This window comes from Ranitomeya imitator, chromosome 1 (genome assembly GCF_032444005.1).
Source record: "Ranitomeya imitator isolate aRanImi1 chromosome 1, aRanImi1.pri, whole genome shotgun sequence".
NCBI lineage: Eukaryota > Metazoa > Chordata > Amphibia > Anura > Dendrobatidae > Ranitomeya > Ranitomeya imitator.
In genome coordinates this window covers 638,304,009-638,318,687 of record NC_091282.1, presented here as the reverse complement: position 1 = coordinate 638,318,687, position 14,679 = coordinate 638,304,009, and the positions used below count along the sequence as shown (strand labels likewise).

Here is a 14,679-nt window from a genome sequence, read left to right as displayed (position 1 = left end):
TAGGTAGAATTAAAGGAAAAAAGTCACCGGGTCTAAAGTGTAAAGTTTTTGCTCTTATTTTATTCCCAATGCTCCCCTGAGTATTCAGTTTTTTTTTTGTTTTTTTTTTAAATCCTCTATAAGGTTCCAGAGATGTGAACCTTTTCATTAAGGGCTAATTTCTATGGTCTTGTATCATGGGGGCGTGTCTTTTTGGCTGCTTTGCATAATAAGCACCACCCTCTTAGTAATGACCATAAAAATTAGCACTAAATAAAAATGCCCATATCTCAGGAGCCTTATGTTGGATTAAAAAAAAATAAAAAAAATAGTGCAGTAGCGAGAAAAAACTAATAATAAAAACGGACCATTTGATGGGTCCTATTTTTTACCATTAATTTTACTTATATTTAGGATAGGTCAACATTTTGACCCGAAAATTTTTTTTTATGACTTTTCAAAATGTTTTCTACCAATTTCCAGAAGAAAATGTGAAAAAAAAATGGGTTGTGCTTGATGAGGTAGCTTTTTTTTTTTAATGAGTGAGGTAGCTCCACACTTGGCTCATTAGTGTGGACAATGGGATTAATGTATTGAAATTTCTCTGATGGGATTTTGCCGGCTGACAGAGTAACGCGTGTTGTAAAGTTGAACAACCTTCGTTTTTTTTTTTTTTACTCCTGCATCATACTCGATCCGGAAAAACTGCGCTCTATGAAATGAAATGTAAGAGGCATCCGGTTTATACCGGCTGCGAGCCTCCATATATAAGCAATCACACGGCCCACTGGAGCCTCGTTAGAGGTGTTTATTGCTTAATGAAATGTGAGCTTCTGAAAAAAAAAAACTACAGTGACAGAACAAGGAAAGTTGGGATTTAACGAGATCCGAGGAAATTCCCTAATTGCTTGTAAATCCATATAATGGAGTGAAGTTAGGGGGGTTTACGGACATTTCCAGGTTGTAGAACAGTCGTGAGATCTAAGGGGTTAATATAAATTTAAAGGGGAAAAATAATGTTATTTTCATAATTTTACCAAAAATTTCGTTATTTTTCCCCACAAATGTACTTTTATTATAGTTATATTTTATACTATTTGTATTTATGTATTTAAAGGTATTGTTATATAGTCGAAGTTTTACAGCTTTTTATTGTTATACTTTGAACTTTTTTTTTTAAAGCAACTTTTGGTTCAGAAAGAAAATAGGTGACATGGGAAACAAAACTTCTTTTTTTTATCTAATTTTGTATTTTACTTAAAATACGTTAATAACTGAAAGGATTTTCTTACAGTTTCACTTTTTAAGGTGAAAAATGTGGTTGAGATGACACCATAAATCAATTTATATGGGAAATTATAAATAATTCAACTGTTACAAAATAAAACAAAACAAAAAATGTTGCTTGTAAAAAATTTTTGTTGGTCAGCTGAAAACTTTTAACCTTTAAAAATAACTTTTTTTTCATTATTGAATTGAAGAATCTCATATTGTGTAAATTGTTTTGAAAGCTACATTCAACAGGCAAAAAGATCTGAAAGGATTGTCAGGCTGACATACGGCTCAATGCTGAATCACCCATCTGTCACAAGTTAGGGGTTTGTCAATGATCAATTGTACAGAATCTGTCATTGTCCCTTTGTGTCCAATGTAACCTCTGCAACCTTTGAAACTCATGTGTGGATAGATAGATAGATAGATAGATAGATAGATAGATAGATAGATAGATAGATAGATAGATAGATAGATAGATAGGAGATAGATAGATAATAGATAGATAGATAATAGATAATAGATGATAGATAATAGATAGATAATAGATATATAGATAATAGATAGATGATAGATAATAGATAGATAGATAATAGATAATAGATGATAGATAATAGATAGATAATAGATATATAGATAATAGATAGATGATAGATAATAGATAGATAGATAGATAGATAATAGATGATAGATAATAGATAGGTAATAGATAGATAGATGATAGATAGATGATAGATAGATAGATAATAGATAGATGATAGATAATATATAGATGATAGATGGATAGATAATAGAGATAGATAATAGATGATAGATAATAGATGATAGATAATAGATAGATAGATAATAGAAAGATGATAGATAGATAGATAGATAATAGATAGATAATAGACAGATAGATGATAGATAAATAGATAATAGATAAATAGATAGATAGTAGATTATAGATAGATAATAGATGGTAGATAGATAGATGATAGATAATAGATTATAGATAAATAGATAATAGATGATAGATATATGATAGATAATAGATAGATTATAGATAGATAATACATAGATAATAGATGGATAATAGATATATAATACATAAATAATTTATAGATAGATAATAGATAGCTAGATAATACATAGTTGATAGATATATAAATATATAGATATATAATAGATAATTGATAGACAGATATAGATAATAGATAGATAGATAGAAAGATAGATAGAAAGAAAGATAATAGAGAGATACTTAGATAGATGAATAGATAGATGATAGATAATAGATAAATAATAGATAAATAATAGGTAGATAATAGATAGATAGGTAGATACATAGATATTAGTGATAGTCATATAGATAGAATGAGACAATATAGAATTATACCTGTAATTATTATTGATAATAACATACTTACAATACTAATACTAATAATATCATTAGGAACTAGGACTAAACAAATATATAATTTCTGATATGAAAGCATCAGATGGATAATACAATATAGAATGGAGCACGTAACATGAGATGGTAATCTATGATCCCTGTATGTCACCAGGACTCTGTATTTCATCGTCATTTGCCAAATGTTATTAGATTTACAGATTATAGGTTTATAGAGACGGCTGAATAATGATACCATCATCATTATTATTATTATTACGCTGTAGTTGGCCACCGTCCAGGCTCGGCCTCCGCACACACACGTTGCTATGTCTAGATTGTAAGACCCTCTGACAAGGATACTCGTTTCTTTGTTTCTCTGTCATATCATCTGATTTTATACTAAATACACAAATGAATGATAAAACATGGGAGACCCAATCACCGGGACATTGCAGGTCATCAGTGGCAGATCCCGCTGTGACTGACAGCTGTCATTCACTACATGATAGGCATGTCACATTGGCATCTGTTCTGCTGGGAGTTAACTGTTTAATGGCTGTCAGGATAAGGAGTACCGGGCTCAGACTGCGGCCTATGGCAATGTGGGAGATTGTGTTTTGGTGCCGAACGTTGTTTGTTGTTGTCAGTTGAAAGGAAACCACCCCAGACGGGGAGGAAGCATATGACAGCAACACTAAGCGACTCTGACAGATGCGGGGTGAGGACCACTGCCATCCACTTGCTAAAGCACATCCAGAAACTTTCCACACAAAGGGACTTGTTAACCCTTGTTGGCTAGAGAATATAGCTGACAGATAGATAAGAGATAGATAAATAAAAAGATAATAGGTAGATAGATAATAGATAGATAAGAGATAGATAAATAGATAATAGATATATATATAGATAATAGATAGATAAGAGATAGATAAATAGATAATAGGTAGATAGATAGATATAATAGATAGATAATAGATAGATAATAGAGATAATAGATAGATAGATAGATAGATAAATACATAGATAATGTATTGATAATATATAGATAATAGATATATATATAGATAATATATAGATAGATACAGATAGATAGATAGATAGATATAGATAATAGATAGATATGGGATAGATAGATGATAGATGACAGGTAAATAGATAATAGATAGATAGATAATAGATAGATGATAGATATTAGATAATACATAGATAAATAATAGATAGATGATAGATAGATAGATAGATAGATAATACATAGATAAATACATCCCAATAGACAGATATGAGATCAATAGGTGGAAATAGATATACATTCATATATAATAGTAGATAGAAATAAATGAATTGATGGATAGATAGATACTTATACTAATGGAAAAACAGATACATTGAGAGATAGATGAAATGATAGACAGACAATGGATATGACAGCGATAGATAGATAGATAGATGATAGATAGATGATAGATTGATAGATAATAGATAGATGAAAGATAGATAATAGATAGATAGATAATACATAGATAAATAATACATAGATGATAGATAGATAGATAGATAGATAATGCATAGATAAATAATAGATGATAGATAGATAATAGATATATATTAGATAATACATAGATAAATAATAGATAGATAGATGATAGATAAATAATAGATAGATAATACATAGATAAATACATCCCAATAGATAGATATGAGATCAATATTTGGAAATAGATATGCATCCATAGATAATAGAAGATAGATAGAGATAAATAAATTGATGGATAGATAGATAGATAGATAGATAGATAGATAGATAGATATCTATAGATGGATAGATAATAGATAGATAATAGATAGATAGATATAATAATAGATAAAAGATATGACTGTAATGTCAGATAGATATAGATAATTCTGAGATGAATAGATATAATACGACATGATATGATTATGAGCCTATGAAGAGCTGTACAGATGGACAGATACAATACAGATATTTTATAGACAGATAAGTAGATAATTCTGTGTTCTATTATTTTATTGTGAACTCTCCACATTGCCTTCTTGACCACCCTTTTCCCCTTGTGCAGACCCCCGGCCCTTACCTGCACATGGCCGTGTCACGCTGGCGGCGGCCCCCTCCTCAGGTATCCATGTATGCCGGGAGTAGTGTCAGGTAAAGTTTCCTTCTTCAGGTCCAGGGGGGAAGAAGTTTGTGTCCTGAGCTCCTGGACGCACATATAGGACAGCCGTACGCATACACCCATGTGTATAGGAGCCCCATATATTTATATATATAGGGTGACACGGAGCACACCACATGAGGAAGAGGTGGCGGCGCTCATTGGCCACGGCAGAGCCTTCCATCATACATATTAAACAGCTGGGATGGCACGACATTGGCTGGCAGGATGGGAAAGCCCTGGGGATGGGAGAGGGAGGCGTTGGAACGGCTCCTGTGACTTGGCTGAGGGGCAGAGGGAGAGGACCAAGACTGGCTGGGGGATGAGGACATCTGTTCGGCATGCATATTTCATAAAGAGAAGGAGGGAGAGGGATACACAGGCCGGAGACAGTCAATCAGGGGAAAGTGACAGACGGGGTGAGCTGCCACATTATAACCCCCTATAAGAGAGAGACACTAAACTACTGCTCTGTTGGGCACCATTCCCTCTTGTGACTGAGTTTTAGGACTTTATTGAGAACCTCAAGTTTGATTTCGGACACTAACATGTTTCATAGCAGGAGTTATCGCACCGTGGCACCCTCCATGGCATCACACATTTTTTATATACCGCCAGATAATGAACTCCCCCCTCTGCCTGTAATATAATTATCATTACTTTACGGAGGACATGAGTTATACAGGAAATATCTTTTCTTTCTAAATTAGTTTTTTCCTAATATTGCGCTTTGCCATTCAGCTTTAATTATTTAAACACTTGGAAATGCGTTGCGCCTTCATGTCAGGGTACCGTGGTGACAAAGCAGCGAGGATAGGGTTGTGAATGCCTGTGGCACTGCAAGCAAGGTGAAGGCCAGAAAGAGGTGAGAGTACAGCAGGCAAAGGGTTAAATGTGTTTTTACCAGAGACTTAGAAGGGACAGAGCGATGCTCTGCAGATTTGTGAAGTAATCACGGGTGAAATAGTCTGCAGAATATATCACTATGTTATAGGTAGAAGGGACAGAGCGATGCTCTGCAGATTTGTGAAGTCATCGTGGGTGCAATAGTCTGCAGAATATATCACTACGGTAAGACGAAACAGAGCGATACTCTGCAGATTTCTTAAAACAGTAGGGTAATAATCTGCAGAATATGTCATTATGTATCTGACAGGAATCGACGCAAAAGGAGACAGGCCATGAGACTGCTATGGCGCCCATGAACTGGAAGGCTTTTGGCACCCACTTCTACCAAAATCCACTGTTTCTGTACGTGAGCAGTCATGAAAATTGTTAAGGATCCATACGTGTCAAGTGTCAGCCGTTTTACACAACAGATACCAACTAGTAACTGCTGTGATTGGAGCTAGCTCTGATCCCAACAGTTTAAGCCCCTTAGATGCCTTGGTGAACAATGACCATGGCATCTAAGGGGTTAGATGTCTCCATTTAATGTGAGGGGTTGTTACATGACACGGAGCCCCAATACGGTCCTTCACTATGTGACTCCCTAGATTTCTAAGTACACCTCCTAGTGTGGAGGGAGAGGAGACAGAACAATGTTCTGCAGTTTTCAGTGGTGTAATAATTTAGAAGAATTTAACAGTACCTATCTGATACAGGAGGAGGAGAGGGGGAAAAGCGATGTACGGCAGATCTGTAGAAAAACACAGAATTAGGTATGAAGGCTGCGATTTCCCTAGAGGTGAGTGATGACATCAGAGTATAATTCAGGAGGAGATCACTGGAGCGTCACCTCCTGCATAATTATACACCAAATAATTCATAATATGGGCCGAGCGGGTGCACCCTCCCATTAATCGCCATGCTCCCTTGTCACACCAGAGTGTTACAGTAGAAAAAAAATGAGAGATCAGTTCACCACCTAAATAGTTGTGATCCAAGATCATTTGGGGATGACCAGCCTTTAAAGCAGGTGTGGCATGCGGAGTAACAAGATGGGCCCCAGATCAAGTAGCTCCAGTGATCCATTAAGTAGTGGACTCTCAAAGAAGGTCTTGGGAAATCATACACTAAGGTCAATAGGTAGCTAACCAAGAAGGTCTTAGTAAATTGCCATGATGACTATATTAATCATAAGAGAAGCCACCATCAGGAATTTCAAGACCCCATAGCCAAATCGTATGGGCCTCTGACCCAAGAAATTTGCCCCTTTTTGTTTAGCACAGTCATTACCCACAGGCTGTGGAGGAGGCTCAGCTCTTGGGCCCACTACATACATCTGGTACGCCCATCCATCATACAGATGTTGCTTAGGGGTTAAAGGGTAATAACTCCACCTACAGCATGGACTTTGAAACCACTAATGGAATTTTTTTTGTTGTAGTTCATACACATCAAAATTATAGGAAGCAAATTTCGGTGTGGAATATGCTCAGATGAGCTGTGAAAACTGCATCAGGTAGCTGATCGCACATTAACCTTATTGAATGGGGCTCATATTCTCAGCTCTTGTGTAGATTCACAGCTCTTTAAAGTGAAAATAGTCAACAGATATCTGAGGTTGAGACTAAAGCTGACTTACACATTAGAGGGCCGTCAGCTGAATGATGCTTTACTTGGTCGAGCATTCCTGTGTTCTCTATAAAAAAGCTGCCGATAGAGATCTTTCCCAGAGAACAAAACAATCAGCAGTCCAAATCGAATATTCTCCTCCCTTCCTCACACAGGACTATGAAACTTATAATGATGCTGGAGGAGGTGGGCCTAAAGTGTCAAGTTATTGGTGTATTTGGCTAAAGCTGGGACGGTATAATTTAGCCTTGACAGTAGGATATGGGTTCACCACACTTTAGTATGTCAAACAGAGGTTGGTGGTCACTGGTCTCATTTATTTCTACATTTGGTACGGGCCCCTGATAGCAGTACTGCCCTTATTGTGGCACTGACCATAAAGCCTTAGAAATATCACATTTGTAGGTCAACAAGTAGAGCAACATCTACCCAAGTACCACCTTAGAAAGGTCACATCTACCAAAACATGTAGCCAACCAAAGTATTAGTAAATTTCCATCGTCTACTAGAGCTTCAGAAAAGATCACAAGATCACATGAATACATAAACATCTACTCAACTGCTCAAAGATCAACTAGTAGACCAACCTGTGGTTATCCTTTGTAAAAAAAAAAATCTCCATTTAGAAATTCTTAGAGAAATGTTTAGCTTAGGAGAACTTCAGGAATTCTCATACTTTCATGAGTAAATCTGAGACATAAAGGACTTGTGGTATCCTAAACCCACAAGAACATTAATGGAGCTGTCTCATCATGACTTCTGGTTCATAGAGCTACTTGATTATCATTTGAGTAATTAGCGTTCTAACAGAACATTGCGTCTTGTGAGACAGAGCTGAACATTCTCTCTTCTCCATTGATCTCTTAATACAATGGGTCATTTATTAAAAGCCTGACAGATTGTCATCTTCTCCAACCTGTTGTCCTAAAAGAGGTTCTTCTGTGCTTTCCTTGTTTTTCACAGTTGTTTTACAACCAACTACATCTCAATTAAACACTTACTTTTTTGTTAAGCCAAGATCAGATGTGGCTGATTTAATGTTCAATGTTTACCCTTTTGCAAATTTTTTTTTTCTATAAAATTTTGGGTAATTTTGCATGTGGTCTTCAATGCTAAATGATGGGTTTTTAATATTCTTTTTTTTTTGTTTTATTGACATCTAGTAAAAATTATTTATGGAGTTATCTAATTAAAAGTGCCAGTTGTAGGATTTACTCAGTTTAAATTAAAATACATAGTGAAAGGTCTTTTTTAAGTCTCAGGCTTTAAATATTTCATAACATACTCCATTTAAAAAGGAAATTTTACCTAATTTTGTATTAAGATGGAGACATGACAGAAGACAAAACCACTAAAAAAAAACATTACTCTGAAAATAACATGTCAGAAGATAATATGACTAAGGGGACAACTGTTGTGAATTCTGTGGCAGAGCTCCCTCCTGTGGTCACAAGTGGTACTTCGGCTGATTCTCTCTGTAAGCTTCCATTGGTGGAGGGAAGTGGTACTGCGGCTTCTGAGTTTCCTCCCTCAGGTGATGTGGTGAGGTCGTTAGGTGCTGCTCTACTTAACTCCACCTAGTGCTTTGATCCTGGCTTCCTGTCAATGTTCCAGTATTGGACTTGTTTTCCTCCTGGATCATTCCTGTGGCCTACTGTTCTGCATAGCTAAGTTTTCCTTTGCTATTTTGTTTGCTTTTCTTCTGTCCAGCTTATCTATTTGTTTGCTGGAAGCTCTGGGACGCAGAGGGTGTACCTCCGTGCCGTTAGTTCAGTACGGAGGGTCTTTTTGCCCCCTTTGCGTGGTTTTTAGGGTTTTGTGTTGACCGCAAAGTTACCTTTCCTATCCTCGCTCTGTTCAGAAAGTCGGGCCTCACTTTGCTAAATCTATTTCATCTCTACGTTTGTCTTTTCATCTTACTCACAGTCATTATATGTGGGGGGCTGCCTTTTCCTTTGGGGTATTTCTCTGAGGCAAGGTAGGCTTATTTTCTATCTTCAGGCTAGCTAGTTTCTCAGGCTGTGCCGAGTTGCATAGGTAGCGTTAGGCGCAATCCACGGCTGCCTCTAGTGTTGTTGGATAGGATTAGGGATTGCGGTCAACAGAGTTCCCACGTCTCAGAGCTCGTTCTATGTTTTTGGATTATTGTCAGATCACTGTATGTGCTCTGACCTCTATGTTCACTGTGGTACTGAATTGCCTAATCATAACAGACAACCATTTCACCAGACATCATTCATGGAACAACATGTAAGAAGATAACATCACTCAGAAGGTAATATGTGTCTTGGGTCTCCTGCTTGTCGCTTCTTAGGTCTTGCAAGTGTGAGAGGCAGAACCAGGGCCATATTCATGGCTGAGTTTCCATACTTTAACACGCCCTGGTCTCCCATCACATGAAAATAGTGTCCCCTCCGCAGCATGCCTTCCACTTCACCTTTTGTATCGTCAGGGTCCCATCGGGCTGGCTGAAGATCCACTGTTGACTCTGTTGCACACAAAGACACAGAGTCCATTTCAAACTTCAAATGCAAAACTTTACACACAGCATGTGCCCGGGATGGACCGTATCATACTGTTCCTCAGCGTCCTCCCTGTTCAGACTCTCTGCGCTTGGGGGTTCCCTCAGCTGTTTCTGTGGGCATCAGCCCATGCGATGATCTGCCGCATGGTTAGCGCCATACCCTTCTTTACTGCTGTGACTTCTCCTGCAGCTCCAAATCTTACCAACGCTGTCAATGCTGCTGATCCGGCCAACTGGCCCTGAATGGCTGGGCTTCCCCCTTAACATTACGTGGTCACTGTTCGGTCCCGGCATTGAGCCCATTGGGACTGTCTGGGTGCTCAGGCCCTCCTGAGCTGTTCAGCTCCCAGGCTTCTCTGCCCCCTACCAGGAAATCATCCTATCTTATCCCACAGTGGCTTCTCCTAAATTAACTATTAACAGGGTACTGGCTGCTAAACTATAAGGTGCTCCCTCTAGTGGACCGGTTAGTTGACTTTGCTTTCCCTAGCCAGATAACATACAAATATATATACATCACATTACACCCAGCAGCATACAGGAAACTGACAATATTTACATTACATTAACTAGTAAAAGGGAAGGGGTACAAGACAGTCCTGGTGCACCCCTTACATTCCCCCTTCCTTTAATTATAGTCGCCCCTGACAATTTAGTGCAAAATTATACTCCACTCAGGGAGGTAAACGGTTAAACGAGGTAGTCCATCTTTCAACACAGTCAAAGGTGCCATCATCACCCGTCGCAGAAAGTCTAATGGCTCACATGGGAGCCAGTTATACAAAAAAAACACATCTGTGGTTAGCAAAAGTCCATGCTCCACAACAACATCCTTTTTTTCAGTGGTGCCTGGCGCACAGTCCTCCAAATGACAACTACAGTTTATTAAACTCCGATCCCGATCACCGGACTCAAGTATGTACACCAACATGACCCTTCCATTGTGTCCACAGTCCTTTGGGGGCTCCCCCTTCCTTTGTGCAGAGTGCTACCCTTTGCTGGTATGTGCTTACTGTCCTGAAAGCAGTCTGTGATGCAGTCCAAGGGGCATATTCCTGCTGTCCAGCAGAAGGGGCACAACAGGCACAATAAAAAAAAAAAACTGATTCATCAATACGTTTTTTGTGACTCGTTCCAGTCACACTACCCCCCATCCTTTGGCATGATCAGGGCTCTATTTCCATAGCCATAGGGACGCGGAACAGTCCCAAAACTTAGTACAGTGCAATGAGCACAATGTCCTTTCATCCAGCACATAGTCATAGTTCAACGGCACGTGTCCCATGCCACTCCATCACAACTGTTCCATGCTCGGGTACGAGCTGTAGAGGACTCTGCAGCTGCAGAGTCTGTAGGCTGCCAGGATGCAAAAGAGGCAGTACTGGAGGTGATGGTAGATGAAGCACGGGGCACCGATTGTTCACGCCTCGGGCAGGTGTACAGCTCTGAGTCATCATCCTCAGTACACAGAGTCATTACCACCGCAAAATAGCCCCTTGGGCAGTCTTCTTTATAGAAGGAGGCCCAGTCCCCTTCTACTAAGGGTCTCCCGAGCTTGATGGAGTCAGCATTGACATAAACCTTTTCACTAGTTCCCGCCTCTCATATGAAACTGTATCATTGATCAATGTTGGTGTGGACCAACTGCCCATGAAAACGGCACCCGGCCATAGCGCCTTCTCCGTGTCAGCGCAGCTGGGCCCAGATTTCCTTCTCTTGCTGTTTCTTTTGTTCAATAATGCCTGTAATCCAGGTGGACTGACCAGGGGATGGGAATGGACCTTCCACTGCCTTATGAAAATTGGAAGTGTCCAGTGCTAACCCTGCACCAGATGTGGGTCTAGTCTCCTACTCCCGATGGCCACGGGATGGATCAAGAGACTCACTCCTCGAGATAGGAAGCCTAGGGACAGCCTGGCCTGGAGGAGCAGAAGGCTGCGGTAGTGACCAATGTTTTGAGGTCAAGGGCCGAGGTGCGCTATTGTCCTCTGTGGTCCGGCCGCACCCGTCCCGCGATTGGTGGAACCCTCCAAGGACGCTGCTGCACAGTTTGGCTCCCGATGATGAAATCCCGGCTGGACATCACTTCCGATTCAGGCTCCTCCGGGGCTTTCATTGGTTCTGGTCCCCGCTGTTAGTGGAGAACTGGCTCAGAGCAAAGGGGTTCTGCTTCCCGATGCTTCAATTCCCGCTGATGGCATTCCTTCTCGGTCATCGTTGAAGTTCCGGCTCCGTGACCCATTGCTCCTGCTTGGCCTTCACTTCCGGAGATGGTACCCATGGACGGTGTTCTGGCCCCAGCAGCCACCAGGAATTCTCCTCCACAGGTACCGGGAACAGCAGTGTCACCTCTTTGTCACCCGGGTTGGGCCTTCTCTTCCTTCTGCCGCCTGTCCCACTCTATGCGGCCTACTCCCTCTGCAGTGACGAGCGCAGGAGTGGTGCATCGCTTCCAGTGACGTGTCTCATAATGTCACCGCGCAGCAGCACGCAGGGTTTGCTTGTGGGCCCCACCGGTTCCAAGGTGAGGTCAATTCTGGCCACTCCACCAATTTCCTAGTAGCATGTGTAAGAGGGCGAGGCATTCTCCTCCTGTGGCGCACCCTTCATGGGTGGGAAAAGGGATGTGGTGGGACAGATATTTGCGCCATACCTGGGGGGTCACGCCCATGAAGGGTGAAGTCATAGTTGTCATTCTCCCTGTTGGCGCCAACGTCTGCCATGTTTAGAGCTACCATCTTTTCCATCACCACGTCAGTAACATTCAAGGTTCAAGACAAGTCCAGTATATCAGTCACATCCAGTTTTTCAGTAACATCTGCAACATCTTCATCTTTACTTTTTCTGGTCACATCAACATCTACGGCATATTCCCACACAGCGTGGTTATGGGATCCTGCCGCAATAAGCCAAGTGTGAGAGGCAGAACCAGGGCTGTAGTCAGAGCTGAGTTTCCATACTTTAATATGCCCTGGTCTCCCATTACATGAAAATAGTGTCCCCTCTGGAGCATACCCTCCGCTTCACCTTCTGTACTGTCAGGGTCCAATCGGGCTGGCTGAAGATCCACTGCTGCCGCTGTTGCACACAAAGACACAGAGTCTGTTTCAAGCTTCAAATGCAAAACTTTACTCTCTTGATTTCACAGCACATCCATATTCCTTACAGCTTCAACAACAGATTCCACAATGCACATATCTCTCTCTTTCCCTGTACTCCTTTCCTTGTCACATAGCATGTGCCCGGGACGGACCGTATAATACTGTTCCTCAGCGTCCTACTTGTTCAGACTCTCTGCGCTTGGGGGTTCCCTCAGCCATTTTGTGTCACTGCTGCTGTTCTGCTGCTGATCTGGCCAGCTGGCACTGGATGGCTGGGTTTCCCCCTTAACGTTACGTGGTCACTGTTCGGTCCTGGGCATTAAGACCGTCGAGATTGTCTGGGCACTCAGGCCCTCCTAAGCTGTTCAGCTCCCAGACTTCTTTGCCCCCAACCAGGAAATCCTCCTTTCTTATCCCACAGTGGCCCCTCCTAAATTAACTATTAACAGGGTACTGGCTGCTAAATTATAAGGTGCTCCCTCTTGTGGACCGGTTAGTTAACTATGCTTTCCCTAGCCAGATAACATACAAATATATATACATCACATTACACCCAGCAGCATACAGGAAAATGACAATATTTACATTACATTAACTAGTAAAATGGAAGGGGTACAAGACAGTCCTGGTACACCTCTTACACAAGGTCATGACATTGTTGGGCCAGTGCCATCTCCAGAGCACTTCTGACTAGAGTTGAGCGACCTTGACCTTTTTAGAGTCGAGCCGGGTTTCGCGAAACCCGACTATCTCAAAAGTCGGGTCGAGTGAAATCGGCCGATTATGACGTAAAGTCGGGATCGACCGAAACACGAAACCCAATGCAAGTCAATGGGGCAGCATAGTCGGCAGTGAGTGGGGGCCAGGAAAACACCTAGAGTGCCCATTTTAATGTCAAAACCATCCATTCTTCTTAATGAAGCTTGTCAAGCATAATTTACCTTATAATAATTGGAAGGCATTTGAAATTGGGGGTCATTTGGCTAAAGTTGTGGTGGGTAGGGCTGGTTCAAGTAATTAGTGGGCCCAGGAAATCTGGACCACGTCACGGCAGTGGAGCAGGGAGAGGTAAGTATTTCAACTTTGCAAGTGCTGTGAACCTGAGCAAGCAGGGGGGGCCCACTCGTTGGCGTTGGCACTGGCACAGGGCCCCTCAAAGTACAGCTATGTGTTTGCACGGCGGGGGCGCCTCCCACCGGCAGCAACACTTTTGCGTACTATGAGAGGCCCTGTGCCAGTGACGTCGCCAACTAGTATTCCTCCCCCCACCTGATGAAGGAACCTGCACTTTCATCTGCACCTTCCTCTTTGTCCCCGTGTAAGGTGGTATGGTATGCGGGAAGAGCAACCTGACTTTCAGCAGGGTCACAATGTTGTTGTGTAGCGTGCACGGGGAATGTTGCGTTATGGGTCAATGTACCAGCAGACTCATCTATCACTGGCTGGGCAATGGGCAGGATGAGGAGGAAACACAGATATAGGCCCAAAGAATAAAGTTGGCTAAATGCAGTTCAAAATTGGTAACACAGGAATAACCAGGGGGCATTGCAGTGGAGGACAACTGGAATGAGAGGCTGACACAGAGAGTAGGCCCAAATCAGTAAGTAGTCGAAATGCAGTTCAAAATTGGCAACCGTAGTAAACAGGCGGCACAGCTTTGTTCAGTGGAGGAGAACAGCAAGGAGTGGCAGACACCGATAGTAGGCCCCAACCCAACTAGTAGGCCAAATGCAGTCT

General features: G+C 41.2%; 1 protein-coding gene across 2 annotated transcripts in view; it reads right to left on the bottom strand.

Annotated features, from left to right (window-relative positions):
- Nucleotides 1-14,679, bottom strand: part of NHLH1 (nescient helix-loop-helix 1) — a 70,322-nt gene that overhangs the window by 7,592 nt on the left and 48,051 nt on the right. Inside the window, exon 1 of one of the 2 annotated variants that reach the window (XM_069727410.1) lies at nucleotides 4,723-4,882. The exons of the other annotated variant lie outside the window; for it this stretch is intronic. The gene's annotated coding sequence lies outside the window, so the exon portion shown is untranslated. Of the gene's footprint in view, nucleotides 1-4,722; nucleotides 4,883-14,679 lie in introns of those variants that run through there. 2 annotated transcript variants of the gene reach the window in all.